We start from the raw sequence: 16,230 nt of genomic DNA, 5'->3' as shown, positions 1-16,230 counted from the left end.
CCTGGTGCTGACAGTCTACCTGTCCACACAGTAACTACTACACTGTGCGCAAGTGAAAAACAAAGCCATAGCAGCGCTTTCTGGTTTTACGGCTTTGACTTTGTACATCATCTTCCCTACACGACCTCGCTATGTACAGCGGACGCTGACGGAATACCCAGCTACAGGAAACACAGGTCACTGAGCAACTGCTTAATCCCCCAGAACAGCAGAGGCAACAGAGAGAACACACACAGGTACTTACCGTCCTGAGATAACAGCTGCAAAGGATCTGAGCAGAGACCTGCGCCAGCAAATCCCAGCCCGCAGAGCTGCAGAGGAAAGCGTAGTCTTCACACTAGGCCGACCCTTTAGTGGCACCCTATTAATGACATTGAGGAGGCTGCTCCGCCTCTAATAGTGACTTCAGTGGGGGCTGCGGCCCTCTCCCCTAGCACACATGCACATCCTGCTCCGGCAAAACTGCCCCCTGCCCAATTCCTAGCGGGAACCCTAGTGTCTGTCCCCTTCCTGCAGGTACACTCCAGACTATAACACAGCAGAGGGGGGTGTTCATGTGACATCCACCCCTTGTTCTTCTCAGTAACCACCAGTGTACTTCTTCCCTAGGTGGTGAGCCCACTGGTTCAGCCCACCTGCCAGGGCTGCCTGCTATGCACCCGCTCCCAGTGGAGAAAGCAGCTGCAGAGACCAGTTTGAAGATGGCAGCACCTGTCTTCTGCACCCTCTACAAAGGAAGAGGAAGCGCACATTGTCCCCGGGTCCAGAGCAGAGTGCACACAAGGGGAGCGATGGCCGTTCAGCCCCCCTCCCCCCTGCAGCAGGACCAGCCACAAAGGGCTTTCCACAGCTGCTGAAGCTAGAAGTCCAACTAGAAGACAAAACAAGCAAAGCAGCCCCGCTAACATGCCTACGGTGGACCGGCACTCTGGGCCCGCAGGGTGAGGAGCTCCTGTTAGCTTAAATGGCAGCTCCAGCCTGCCTGCAACTCCTATGGTCCAGTGTCCCTCAGCCTTGCTGCAAGAGAAAGGGGCTTTAAAAGTTCATGTGGGCAGCAATGTTTAAAGTTTAAAATACAAGTTAACTTGTATTCTGGGTGAAAGGGCCTGAGAGTGTGAGTGTATACTGTACGGCAAATATGTGCAAGCTATTGATAAGAGTAACCAAAAGTTACAACGGTAACCTAGCTTCTGCAGCGCCTTACAGAAATACACATAGGTGAAAAAAAAAAAAAGGAAAAGAATATATATATATATATATATATATATATATATATATATATATATATATATATATATATATATATATATATATATATATATATATATATATATATAAAAAAGTCGAAGTAGAACAGTCACTCGTAGCGAAACTGCATCTTATGGGTGCCTTCAGTGAAGTGTGAACAATAAACAGCAATGGACTGTGGCACTCCAAGACTTGCCTATAGGCATGTTTTCTGATGTGAACCAGTAAATTAATTTTTTTTCAAGTCTTGGAGTGCCACAGTCCATTGCTATATATATATATATATATATATATATATATATATATATATATATATATATATATATATATATATATATATATACATACATACATACATACATACATATATACATACACACACATGTATACATATATACATATATATACACACACATATATATATATATTATATATATATATATATACACACACACATATACATACATACATACATACATACACACACACACACACACACACACATATATATATATATATATATATGATGGCAGCTATTCTACAGATACATAGATGATGCTGGTTCAGTCCAAGAGTTAGAAATGGAACCCAAACCATGAAGACCGTGCAGTGGACTAATCCCAATCTAGTAGCGGTGTTCCTTCTGTCAGCTCTTTGGTCATGAAGCCAGTGGCAGAGAATCAGCATTTACCACTAGTAATGAGTGAGCAGGAGGGTAAGTCACCTGGCCTGGAGCCACCACAGCGTCTCAGAGTCACCTGGCCTGGAGCCACCGCAGGGTCTCAGCGTCACCTGGCCTGGAGCCACCGCAGGGTCTCAGCGTCACCTGGCCTGGAGCCACCACAGAGTCTCAGCGTCACCTGGCCTGGAGCCACCACAGAGTCTCAGCGTCACCTGGCCTGGAGCCACCGCAGAGTCTCAGCGTCACCTGGCCTGGAGCCACCGCAGAGTCTCAGCGTCACCTGGCCTGGAGCCACCGCAGAGTCTCAGCGTCACCTGGCCTGGAGCCACCGCAGAGTCTCAGCGTCACCTGGCCTGGAGCCACCGCAGAGTCTCAGCGTCACCTGGCCTGGAGCCATCGCAGAGTCTCAGCGTCACCTGGCCTGGAGCCATCGCAGAGTCTCAGCGTCACCTGGCCTGGAGCCATCGCAGAGTCTCAGCGTCACCTGGCCTGGAGCCACCGCAGAGTCTCAGCGTCACCTGGCCTGGAGCCACCGCAGAGTCTCAGCGTCACCTGGCCTGGAGCCACCGCAGAGTCTCAGCGTCACCTGGCCTGGAGCCACCGCAGAGTCTCAGCGTCACCTGGCCTGGAGCCACCGCAGAGTCTCAGCGTCACCTGGCCTGGAGCCACCGCAGAGTCTCAGCGTCACCTGGCCTGGAGCCACCGCAGAGTCTCAGCGTCACCTGGCCTGGAGCAACCGCAGAGTCTCAGCGTCACCTGGCCTGGAGCAACCGCAGAGTCTCAGCGTCACCTGGCCTGGAGCCACCGCAGGGTCTCAGCGTCACCTGGCCTGGAGCCATCGCAGAGTCTCAGCGTCACCTGGCCTGGAGCCACCACAGAGTCTCAGCGTCACCTGGCCTGGAGCCACCGCAGAGTCTCAGCGTCACCTGGCCTGGAGCCACCGCAGAGTCTCAGCGTCAGCTGGCCTGGAGCCACCGCAGAGTCTCAGCGTCAGCTGGCCTGGAGCCATCGCAGAGTCTCAGCGTCAGCTGGCCTGGAGCCATCGCAGAGTCTCAGCGTCACCTGGCCTGGAGCCATCGCAGAGTCTCAGCGTCACCTGGCCTGGAGCCACCGCAGATTCTCAGCGTCACCTGGCCTGGAGCCACCGCAGAGTCTCAGCGTCACCTGGCCTGGAGCCACCGCAGAGTCTCAGCGGCACCTGGCCTGGAGCCACCGCAGAGTCTCAGCGTCACCTGGCCTGGAGCCACCGCAGGGTCTCAGCGTCACCTGGCCTGGAGCCACCGCAGGGTCTCAGCGTCACCTGGCCTGGAGCCACCGCAGGGTCTCAGCGTCACCTGGCCTGGAGCCACCGCAGGATCTCACACTGAATGTCAGCACGTGTCTACAACAGTACTGCAAGGCTTGCAGACACCAACAGGTTCCGCAGCAGTGGGTATGGGTCAACCCAAGTTAGGTCGACAGTCATTCGGTCGACCACTGAAAGTCGAAATGGGAATTAGGTCGACATGTGCTAGGTCAACAGGTGAAAAAGGTCAACATGAGTTTTTGGCATCGTTTTCTTTGTAAAGTGACGGAGAAACCCAATTAGTGCACCGTGTCCCCACACATAGGTCGCTTCACTCGCCATGCTCCAGGAAAGGTACCTCGCATTGCTCGGCACAGATTACCGGTCCAATCGTAGTCTACGTGGATCGTCAAGTATGGGGAAAAAAAACAAAGGGGGGGGGGCGGCTCATGTCGACCTTTTGACCTGTCGACATTCAGTGGTCGACCTAACGACCGTATCCTGTAGCCGCAATGGTGGTATTCAGTCTCATAGAAGCTTCCCTGTAGAGTCCCTACACAGCCTCACACTGGGAATAACCGGACTGATGGGACGTTTATAACAGAGACAAAGCAGAAATCTGGTCATTCTTGCTGGTGCTTGGTTACACAGTGCACACTGCCATACTGTAAGGAGTTCTTTCACATTTAGGGTGCCCACAAGTAATGAGCGATCTACATACGGGCTGTGGGTGGAGTCAAGCTTATGGTCGCACCAAATTGCATTTTCAGCAACGTGACCCTTTAAGCAGCTAAACCAGATAGATACATTTGGGCACAAGCAGCAAAGGGCGCCACAACAATTGAATAGCTCCGTCAGACACCATTACTTACGGGTGCGCAAAACCCATTTGATTTCAGACCCTTAAATCTGCAGCCAAAAGGAGGTTCTTAGTGAAGTATTTCTGCACATTCGCCCCTTATATAAACTGGACACAGACCGCAAATCCTCAGGAAGAGACACAAGGGGGTATATTTACTAAAAATCGTATTTTCCCGATTGAGGTTAAAGTTCAATCACGAATGACATCGAAAGTGTAAAGTTGCAACTTTTTGAATTTATTACGACTAATTTACTAAGCTGTCGTATTCTGCATTTTCGTATTTAACCAATGGTGGGAACTTTGTGGTCAGCGGTTGACCGAAAGTAACCTCACCGCTGACCACAAAGTTCCCACCATTGGTTACAATGGAGCGCATAGGCGCTACATTGTATCACTGCCGTGTGCTGCCTGTCATACAGTACAGGAGCACACAGCCAATCAGGAGGGTGCCACAACGTTTTTTTATTTTGCAAAGTACGTGGATTACAAATAGAAAAGAAGAGGATCGATCTACACTGGATTTTGTGAGTATAATTTTTCCAACAGGTACCCCATGGATTCTTCATGGAGAAGAGGACCGACCCTCGTGTGAACATAGGTAAGTATGTGTATATGGAGGTGTGGATGTATGTATTAAACTTTTACTTTCAAGGTGTGTGTCTTCTGTTTTTATTGGGATATTTTTTTAGTAGTAGTACTACAGGTACCAGCGGGCCCGGTTTTCCACCGCATGCTGGTACTTGTGGTTCTCCAAGTACCAGCTTGTGGGGGAGGCTTGCTGGGACTTGTAGTACTGCTACAAAAAACAATATTAATTTTTGTCAAAAAGGCTATCAGCCCCCCATCCGCAGCCCTTGGATGGGGGGGGGGGGGGTTGACGACAGCCTCGGGCTTCACCCATGGCCCTTGGGTAGCTGGAGGGGGGGGGACCCCTTGATTGAAGGGGTCCCCACTCCTCCAGGGTACCCCGGCCAGGGGTGACTAGTTGGGTATGTAATGCCAGGGCCGCAGGGACCAATATAGAAGTGTCCCCCGGCTGTGGCATTATGTATCTGGCTAGTGGAGCCCGGTGCTGGTTTCAGAAATACGGGGGACCCCTACGCTTTTTGTCCCCCGTATTTTTGGAACCAGGACCAGGCGCAGAGCCCGGTGCTGGTTGTTTAAATATGGGGGAACCCCTGTCACTTTTTCCCCCATATTTTTTCAACCAGGGCCGGCTCAAAAAGCCCGAGGCTGGTTTGGCTTAGGAGGGGGGACCCCACGCATTTTTTTTTTTTTTTTAAATAACACTTTCCCATCCCCTTCCCACTGAAAAACATGCATGGATCTCATGGATCCGTGCATGCCTATCCGAACACGGTAAAAAAAAAGCAGGTCTGTTTTTTTTTTAGCACTTTTTCACGATTTGTATTTAATCACGGCAGTGTTTGGCTATTGTCGGCAGTGTTTGTGATTTGCACTTTTTAGTAAATGACCGATTTCTACCAAATTCCAGGCGTATTTGACCGATGGTGTATTGATTCGTAATTTTTTCCTAGGACTTCCAAAATAATACGAATGCCCTCATCACTGCCGTGATTTGAGTTTAGTAAATTCCCGAGATGACACTTTGAAGAAAAAACATCATCTCGGTCAAAATCGGGACCTTAGTAAATATACCCCATGGACAGCACCCACAGCCTCCAACATACGGACCGCAAATCCTCAGGAAGAGACAAGGACAGCGCCCACAGCCTCCAACATACAGACCGCAATTCCTCAGGAAGAGACAAGGACAGCGCCCACAGCCTCCAACATACAGACCGCAATTCCTCAGGAAGAGACAAGGACAGCGCCCACAGCCTCCAACATACAGACCGCAAATCCTCAGGAAGAGACAAGGACAGCGCCCACAGCCTCCAACATACAGACCGCAATTCCTCAGGAAGAGACAAGGACAGCGCCCACAGCCTCCAACATACACACCAGATAGATTTACGTTTATACAGATTTTGAGATTGTTGATCCTGCGGTAATACCATGCCGCAGAGAACTACAGAGGGAACAAGCCTTTATTCTGTGCCCCAGATTCTGCTCCACAAGCTGCCATGGAATGCTGGGAGTTGTAGTTGCACAACATCTGCTGAACACATGCTGCAGAGCACGCAGATAATACTTCGACTTCAGGGATTAATAATCACTAGCTCAATGCAGACTTCTCCCGTCTTACCGAGCAGAACAACAGCCCAGCTGACGGCTGAATCCCGTGTACACAAGTCCACGCTAGGGAGGAGATACAGCTCCTATATACACCGTCAGAGGTCAGTCCTCAGGGACCTGTAACCATACATGTTTTCCAGATCTCCCAGTCCACGCTAGGGAGGAGATACAGCTCCTATAAACACCGTCAGAGGTCAGTCCTCAGGGACCTGTAACCATACATGTTTTCCAGATCTCCCAGTCCACGCTAGGGAGGAGATACAGCTCCTATAAACACCGTCAGAGGTCAGTCCTCGGGGACCTGTAACCATACGTCAAGTCCACACACAGGTGTATTCATTACTAGCCGACACATGACGCTAAGAGAGCCACAGGTGGTGCCAGTTACGGAGGAGATCTGTAAAACATGCACGGTCAGCGGTCCCTAAGGACTGGCATTGGGAAAGTACCCTAATCTACACCTGAATGATGCCATCATTATGTTATTCTAACATCCCCAAGTGTTCAGGAAAACCAGATATGTCATCTTCTGTCCGCAGCACCCACACCACGATCACCTCTACACCGGATCCGACGCAGCACCAACACCGCGATCACCTCTACACCGGATGCGACACAGCACCCACACCGCGATCACCTCTACACCGGATGTGACATAGCACCCACATCACGATCACCTCTACACCCGGATGTGACACAGCACTCACACCACAATCACCTCTACACCGGATGTGACACAGCACCCACACCACAATCACCTCTACACCGGATGTGTGACAGCACCCACACCACAATCACCTCTACACCGGATGTGACACAGCACCCACACCACAATCACCTCTACACCGGATGTGACACAGCACCCACACCACGATCGCCTCTACACCGGATCCGACGCAGCACCCACACCGCGATCACCTCTACACCGGATGTGACACAGCACCCACACCACGATCACCTCTACACCGGATGTGACACAGCACCCACACCACAATCACCTCTACACCGGATGTGACAGCACTCACACCACAATCACCTCTACACCGGATCCGACGCAACACCCACACCACAATCACCTCTACACCGGATGTGACACAGCACCGACACCACAATCACCTCTACATCGGATCCGACGCAACACCCACACCACAATCACCTCTACACCGGATGTGACGCAGCACCCACACCACGATCACCTCTACACCGGATGTGACACAGCACCGACACCACAATCACCTCTACATCGGATCCGACGCAACACCCACACCACAATCACCTCTACACCGGATGTGACACAGCACCCACACCACAATCACCTCTACACCGGATGTGACACGGCACCCACACCACGATCACCTCTACACCGGATGTGACACAGCACCCACACCACGATCACCTCTACACCGGATGTGACACAGCACCGACACCACAATCACCTCTACACCGGATGCGACACAGCACCCACACCACGATCACCTCTACACCGGATGCGACACAGCACCGACACCACAATCACCTCTACACCGGATGCGACACAGCACCGAAACCACAATCACCTCTACACCCGGATGTGACACAGCACCCACACCACAATCACCTCTACACCGGATGTGACACAGCACCCACACCACAATCACCTCTACACCGGATGTGACACAGCACCGACACCACAATCACCTCTACACCCGGATGTGACACAGCACCCACACCACAATCACCTCTACATCGGATCCGACGCAACACCCACACCACAATCACCTCTACACCGGATGTGACACAGCACCGACACCACAATCACCTCTACACCGGATCCGACGCAACACCCACACCACAATCACCTCTACACCGGATGTGACACAGCACTCACACCACAATCACCTCTACACCGGATGTGACACGGCACCCACACCACGATCACCTCTACACCGGATGTGACACAGCACCAACACCACAATCACCTCTACACCGGATGTGACGCAGCACCCACACCACAAGCACCTCTACACCGGATGTGACGCAGCACCCACACCACAAGCACCTCTACACCGGATGTGACACAGCACCCACACCACAATCACCTCTACACCGGATGTGACACAGCACCGACACCACAATCACCTCTACATCGGATCCGACGCAACACCCACACCACAATCACCTCTACACCGGATGTGACACAGCACCCACACCACAATCACCTCTACACCGGATGTGACACAGCACCCACACCACAATCACCTCTACACCCGGATGTGACACAGCACTCACACCACAATCACCTCTACACCCGGATGTGACACAGCACTCACACCACAATCACCTCTACACCCGGATGTGACACAGCACTCACACTACAATCACCTCTACACCCGGATGTGACAGCACTCACACCACAATCACCTCCACACACGGATGTGACAGCACTCACACCACAATCACCTCCACACCGGATGTGACACAGCACTCACAACACGATCACCTCCACATCGGATGTGACACAGCACCCACACCACGATCACCTCTACACCGGATGTGACACAGCACTCACACCACAATCACCTCTACACCCGGATGTGACACAGCACTCACACCACAATCACCTCCACATCGGATGTGACGCAGCACCCACACCACGATCACCTCTACACCGGATGTGACACAGCACCGACACCACAATCACCTCTACACCCGGATGTGACACAGCACCCACACCACAATCACCTCTACACCCGGATGTGACACAGCACTCACACCACAATCACCTCTACACCAGATCTGTAGCTATAAGCGGACTCCACCTTTCCTAGAAAGTAAGTACTCCCGAGCAGGGCCTTTCCTCCCCACTACATTTAAAGTCAGTCACTAGGTATATACTGTAGCAATGCCTGCACATATGTAAGTATGCTGTTAGTTTTAGCCTCTTACTATATACAATGAGGCAGAAATGCGTTAGTAAACCCTAATAATGTGGTGTTCCCGCTCAGCTGCCTGCAGGCGCACTGTAACCTGCCTACTCTAGAATCTTAGAACTGCGCCCTGCTTTTTCCAGAGCACCGGGGAGGCAGACTCTGAAGCATGGTAAGTTTTCTGCTACTGCGGTGCTCACTCCTGGAACACTTACCTGCAGCACTTCCATTGCACCCTGGGAGGGGATCCCTGCGAGCGCACACTGAGCTGCTGATTTAGAGCAGAGGTGAGTCAGAGGCTGAGGCATGTAGCCGTGTGCCTCAGCATCATAACCTCACACTGGCCTGGTCACACCTGCTGCCCTGTGTCTGACGGCTGCACGCCACCTCTCTCTCTGCTGGAGGAGCACACAGACCTGTAACGCTGCCTAGTCCTAAGGGGCAATATAAGGGCTCTGATGGGGCACTGCAAAAGCATGTGGGGGGGGCACGTGGAGTCCCGAGGGGTGTCTTATGACATGTGGAAAAGGCTGAAGAGAATAGAAGGGACATACTGGAGGGGGGACTTAAAAAATAAGATTTTACTTACCGGTAAATCTATTTCTCGTAGTCCGTAGAGGATGCTGGGACTTCGTAAGGACCATGGGGAATAGACTGGCTCCGCAGGAGATAGGGCACTTTAAGAAAGCTTTGGACTCTGGGTGTGCACTGGCTCCTCCCTCTATGCCCCTCCTCCAGACCTCAGTTAGGGAAACTGTGCCCAGAGGAGATCGACAGTACGAGGAATGATTTTTGTAAATCTAAGGGCGAGATTCATACCAGCCACACCAATCACACCCTATAACTTGTGATAAACTTACCCAGTTAACAGTATGAACAACAACATAGCCTCGGTCCAACCGATAAACTAGAACATAACCCTTATGTAAGCAATAACTATATACAAGTATTGCAGAAGAAGTCCGCACTTGGGACGGGCGCCCAGCATCCTCTACGGACTACGAGAAATAGATTTACCGGTAAGTAAAATCTTATTTTCTCTAACGTCCTAGTGGATGCTGGGACTCCGTAAGGACCATGGGGATTATACCAAAGCTCCCAAACGGGCGGGAGAGTGCGGATGACTCTGCAGCATGGATTGAGCAAACAGGAGGTCCTCCTCAGCCAGGGTATCAAATTTATAGAACTTTGCAAAGGTGTTAGACCCCGACCAAGTAGCTGCTCGGCATAGTTGTAATGCCGAGACCCCTCGGGCAGCCGCCCAAGAAGAGCCCACCTTCCTAGTGGAATGGGCCTTAACCGATTTAGGCAATGGCAAACCTGCCGTAGAATGCGCCTGCTGAATCGTATTACAGATCCAGCGAGCAATAGTCTGCTTTGAAGCAGGAGCGCCAACCTTGTTGGCCGCATACAGAACAAACAGAGCTTCAGTCTTCCTGATTCTAGCCGTTCTGGTCACATAAATCTTCAAAGCCCTGACCACATCCAGGGACTCTGAATCCTCCAAGTCTCGTGTAGCCACAGGCACGACAATAGGTTGGTTCACATGAAAAGATGAGACCACTTTTGGCAGAAAGGGAGGACGAGTCCTCAACTCTGCCCTATCCACGTGAAAAACCAAGTATGGGCTTTTATGTGATAAAGCCGCCAATTCTGAAACACGTCTTGCCGAAGCGAACGCCAACAACATGACCACTTTCCACGTGAGGTATTTCAACTCCACAGTTTTCAGTGGTTCAAACCAAGGTGACTTGAGGAAACGTAACACCACGTTAAGATCCCAAGGCGCCACCGGAGGCACAAAGGGAGGCTGAATATGCAGCACACCCTTCACAAAAGTCTGTACTTCAGGAAGAGAGGCTAATTCTCTTTGAAAGAAAATGGATAAGGCCGAAATTTGGACCTTTATGGACCCTAATTTTAGGCCCAAAGTCACTCCTGTTTGAAGGAAGTGAAGTAGACGGCCCAAATGGAACGCCTACGTAGGAGCAGCTCTGGCCTCACACCAAGAAACATATTTTCGCCATATACGGTGATAATGTTTTAACGTCACGTCTTTCCTAGCCTTGATCAGGGTAGGAATGACCTCCTCCGGAATCCCTTTTTCCGCAAGGATCCGGCGTTCAACCGCCATGCCGTCAAAGGCAGCCGCGGTAAGTCTTGGAACAGACAGGGCCCCTGCCGCAGCAGGTCCTGCCTTAGAAGAAGAGGCCACGGATCTTCTGTGAGCAACTCTTGCAGCTCCGGATACCAAGTCCTCCGTGGCCAATCTGGAACAATGAGGATTGTTCTGACCCTGCTTATTCTTATTATTCTCAACACTTTGGGTATGAGAGGAAGAGGAGGAAACACATAGACCGATCTGAACACCCACGGTGTCACCAGAGCGTCTACCGCTACCGCCTGAGGGTCCCTTGACCTGGCGCAATACCGCTTTAGCTTTTTGTTGAGACGGGATGCCATCATGTCTATTTGAAGCAGTCCCCACCGACCCGTGATCTGTGCGAAGACTTCTTGATGAAGTCCCCACTCTCCCGGATGCAGGTCGTGCCTGCTGAGGAAGTCCGCCTCCCAGTTGTCCACCCCCCGGGATGAACACTGCTGATAGCGCGCTTACATGGCCTTCCGCCCAGCGTAGAATCCTGGTCGCTTCTGCCATGGCCACTCTGCTCCTTGTTCCGCCTTGGCGGTTTATATGAGCCACTGCCGTGACATTGTCTGACTGAATCAGAACCGGTTTTTCCCGAAGCAATTCCTCCGCTTGACGCAGGGCGTTGTATATGGCCCTCAACTCCAGGACGTTGATGTGGAGACAAGTCTCTAGATTTGACCAGAGACCTTGGAAATTTCTTCCCAGTGTGACTGCTCCCCAGCCTCGGAGGCTTGCGTCCATGGTCACCAGGACCCAGTCCTGAATTCCGAACCTGCGACCCTCTAGCAGGTGAGCACTGTTCAGCCACCACAGGAGAGCTACCCTGGTCCTGGGAGACAGGGTGATCCTTTGATGCATTTGTAAATGGGACCCGGACCACTTGTCCAAGAGGTCCCATTGAAAAGTCCTCGCATGGAACCTGCTGAAAGGGATGGCCTCGTATGAAGCCACCATCTTCCCCAGGACCCGCGTGCAATGATGCACTGAAACCTGTTTTGGTTTTAATAGGTTCCTGACCAGGGCTATGATCTCCTGAACCTTTTCGACCGGAAGAAAAACCTTTTTCTGGTCTGTGTCTAGGATCAGGCCCAGAAAGGTCAGACGCGTTGTAGGGACTAGCTGGGACTTCAGTATATTGAGAATCCAGCCGTGTATCTGCAACGTTTTCATGGACAGAGACACGCTGTCCAGCAACTTCTCCCGAGATCTCTCCTTTATGAGGAGATTGTCCAAGTACGGGATAATTGTGACCCCCTACCTGCGCAGGAGCACCATCATTTCCGCCATTACCTTGGTGAAAATCCTCGGGGCCGTGGAAAGCCCAAACGGCAACGTCTGAAATTGGTAATGACAGTCCTGCACTGCAAATCTCAGGAACGCCTAATGAGGGGGGAATATTGGAACATGAAGGTAAGCATCCTTTATGTCCAGGGACACCATCCAATCCCCCCCCCCCTCCAGGCTGGCGATGACCGCCCTGAGTGATTCCATCTTGAACTTGAACCTCTTCAAGTACAGGTTCAGAGATTTTAGGTTTAAAATGGGTCTGACCGAACTGTCCGGTTTCGGAACCACAAACAGGGTTGAGTAATATCCCTCTCCTTGCTGGAGATGAGGAACTGTGACAATCACTTGTTGAATATACAATTTTTGGATTGCTGCCAACACTAGCTCCCTCTCTGACAGGGAAGCCGGCAGAGCCGATTTGAAAAACCGGCGAGGAGGCAAGTCTTCTAATTCCAGCCTGTATCCTTGAGAAAATCTCTAATGCCCAGGGATCCACCTGCGAGTGAACCCAGACGTGGCTGAAAAACCAAAGACGAGCCCCCACTAGATCTGCCTCCCCCCGGGAAGCCCCAGCGTCATGCGGTGGACTTTGCAGAGGCAGGGGAGGACTTTTGCTCTTGGGAACTAGCTGTGTGCAGCTTCTTTCCCCTGCCTTTCCCTCTGGCAACAAAGGACGATACCCGTATCTTTTTGTTTTTATTGGAACGAAAGGACTGCATTTGATAATGATGTGCCTTTTTTGTATGCTGCGGGGGGACATAAGGTAAGAAATTCGACTTACCAGCCGTAGCCGTAGAGACAAGGTCCGAGAGGCCGTCTCCAAACAACTCCTCCCCTTTGTAAGGCAAGGACTCCATATGCCGCTTTGAATCGGCATCTCCCGTCCACTGTCGGGTCCACAAGAGTCACCTAGCAGAAATAGACATAGCATTTATTCTGGAGCTTAATAAACAAATGTCTCTCTGAGCATCTCTCATATACAAGGCAGCATCTCTGATATGCTCCATGGTCATTTGAATGGCATCCCTATCTAAGGTGTCAATCTCCGTAGAAAAGGAATCTGCCCATGCCACAACCGCGCTACAAACCCAGGCCGACGCCATAGCCGGTCTAACAATAGTACCTGAATGTGTAAATGTGCTTCAAGGTAATTTCCTGCCTGCGATCAGCAGGATCCTTGAGGGAAGCCGTATCCTGAGAAGGCAGTGCCACCTTCTTGGACAAGCGTGTCAGCGCCTTGTCTACTTTAAGCGAAGATTCCCATCGTATCCTATCAGTTTGTGGAAAAGGATACGCCATGAGAATCCTTTTGGGAACGTGTGGTCTCCTATCCGGAGATTCCCAAGCCTTTTCGCACAAGTCACTTAATTCAAATGAGGATGGAAAAGTGACTTCAGGCTTTTTCCCTTTGTACCCTCGCGTCAGGGACAGGGGGTTCCTCAGTAATATGCAAAACCTCTTTAATGGCAATAATCATGTACCGAATACCTTTTGCCACCCTCGGCTGTAATTTTGCATCTTCATAGTCGACACTAGAGTCAGTATCCGTGTCGGTATCTGTGTCATCGATCTGGGATATGGTGCGCTTCTGAGACCCCGAAGGGCCTGGCGCCACAGGGACAGGCATGGACTGGCTACCTGACTGATCCCTAGCTTCAGCCTTGTCTAACCTTTTATGCAATAGATTGACATTTGCATTCAAGACATTCAGCATATCCACCCATTCCGGTGTCGGTGTTGCCGACGGCGACATGACATTAAAGCACTCCCCCTCCACATTAAGCGAGCCTTCCACGTCAAACATGTCGACACACGCGTACCGACACACTTCACACACACAGGGAACCTCTTTTCTGAAGACAGTATCCCCTTCAAGGCCCTTTGGAGAGACAGCAGCCACACACCCCAGCGCAATGACCCTGGAGACCAACACAAAATGTTTTTCCCCAGCAGCGCTGTATAATATGTTATCCACCAATTATGTGCCCCCCCCCCTCTCTTTTAAACACCCCTTCATCGTGTGCAAGCAGGGGAGAGTCCGGGGAGCTTCCTCTCAGCGGTGCTGTGGAGAGAAAATGGCCCTGGTGAATGCTGAGGGAGAAGCCCCGCCCCCTCGGCGGCGGGCTTCTGTCCCACTCAAACTTACTAAAATATGGCGGAGGCTCTTTTATATACATCTACAGTGCCCACCTGTACATGTATATAGTCTTTTTCCATAATAGAGGTGTTATATTGCTGCCCAGGACGCCCCCCCTGCGCCCTGCACCCTTACAGTGACCGGAGTATGTGAGGTGTATGGGAGCAATCACACAGCTGCGGTGCTGTGCGTTACCTCAGTGAAGCTGAAGGCTTTTGCCGCCTGACGTCTTCCGACTTCTTTCTTCTAGCTCTGTGAGGAGAACGGCGGCGCGGCTCCGGGGGTGGACGCCCAGTAAGAACCTGCGTTCACCCCCTCTGGAGCTAATGGTGTCCAGTAGCCGAGGAAGCAGAGCCTATCTTTGACAAGAAGGTCTGCTCCTCTCTCCTCAGTCCCTCGATGCAGGGAGCCTGTTGCCAGCAGTGCTCCCTGTAAAAAAGTAGAAAAAATCCAAACAAAAATGCTTCTAGGCAGAGAACTCTGGAGAGCTCCCTGCAGTGCACCCATCCTGCTCTGGGCACAGTGTAAAACGGAGGTCTGGAGGAGGGACACAGAGGGAGGAGCCAGTGCACACCCAGAGTCCAAAGCTTTCTTAAAGTGCTCCATCTCCTGCGGAGCCCGTCTATTCCCCATGGTCCTTACGGAGTCCCAGCATCCTCAAGGACGTTAGAGAAACAACTAATACTATGCCAGACATTATTACCCACAACTCAAAGCTTTAGCATTGCATCCAAATGTTTGATCGTAAAAAAAAGAAAAAAAAAAAAGTCCTCCTCAGTGGTCAGCACCGTTCCCAAATAAATCCCAATGTGAAGACCAAGATCTAGATGACAATTTTTGCATACTGCTCCCCTTTCAATGAAGAAGGTACTAGTGGGCATAGGGACATCATTAGCCAGAGGCGGACAGCGATGGGACGAGTTTTCTGGTCTTCTTTCTGTGTGGTTGTCAATGATCAGTTAGGAAGCTGCTTAAGGTAGATCAATGCTCTCATATCTAGTCCATGAGACACTAGCAGTGCATGTTTTCCATCTCTCCTCACTGCTAGATTTCTGAGAGACATTTTAATCGATCCACAGGTGGATCTAATTATTTCACTTGTGATTCTGTGAGGAGACCTGGAAAACATGCACTGCTAGTGTGTACAAAGGACTGTATTTGAACATACGTGGACTGCTACATTGTGCTGCAGGTTTCCAGGGCTGGATCCCTGTAGGAAATCATGGCACTGCCTGCGCACAGTAACCCCTTCTGATTGGATATCATCTATGTTTAATCATTCACACCAGTCATGCCCCAGTACACCGTGCAGTCTAAGGGGTCTATTTACTAAGCATTGGATGGAGATACAGTGCCAGCCAATCAGCTCCTAACTGTCATTTTTCAAACACAGCCTGTGACATGGCAGCTAGGGGCTGATTGGCTGGTACTTTATCGCCATCCAAGGCTTAGTAAATAAACCCCTTAATTCT

The 16,230-nt window shown here is 51.1% G+C and overlaps 1 protein-coding gene across 3 annotated transcripts in view; it reads right to left on the bottom strand.

Moving 5' to 3' along the window:
- Nucleotides 1–16,230, bottom strand: part of CAPRIN1 (cell cycle associated protein 1) — a 159,506-nt gene that overhangs the window by 111,712 nt on the left and 31,564 nt on the right. The gene's annotated exons all lie outside the window — the stretch shown is intronic.

This window comes from Pseudophryne corroboree, chromosome 11, assembly GCF_028390025.1.
Source record: "Pseudophryne corroboree isolate aPseCor3 chromosome 11, aPseCor3.hap2, whole genome shotgun sequence".
Lineage (NCBI taxonomy): Eukaryota > Metazoa > Chordata > Amphibia > Anura > Myobatrachidae > Pseudophryne > Pseudophryne corroboree.
The sequence above is the reverse complement of the archived record's forward strand: the minus strand, read 5'-3'. Positions and strand labels throughout refer to the sequence as shown.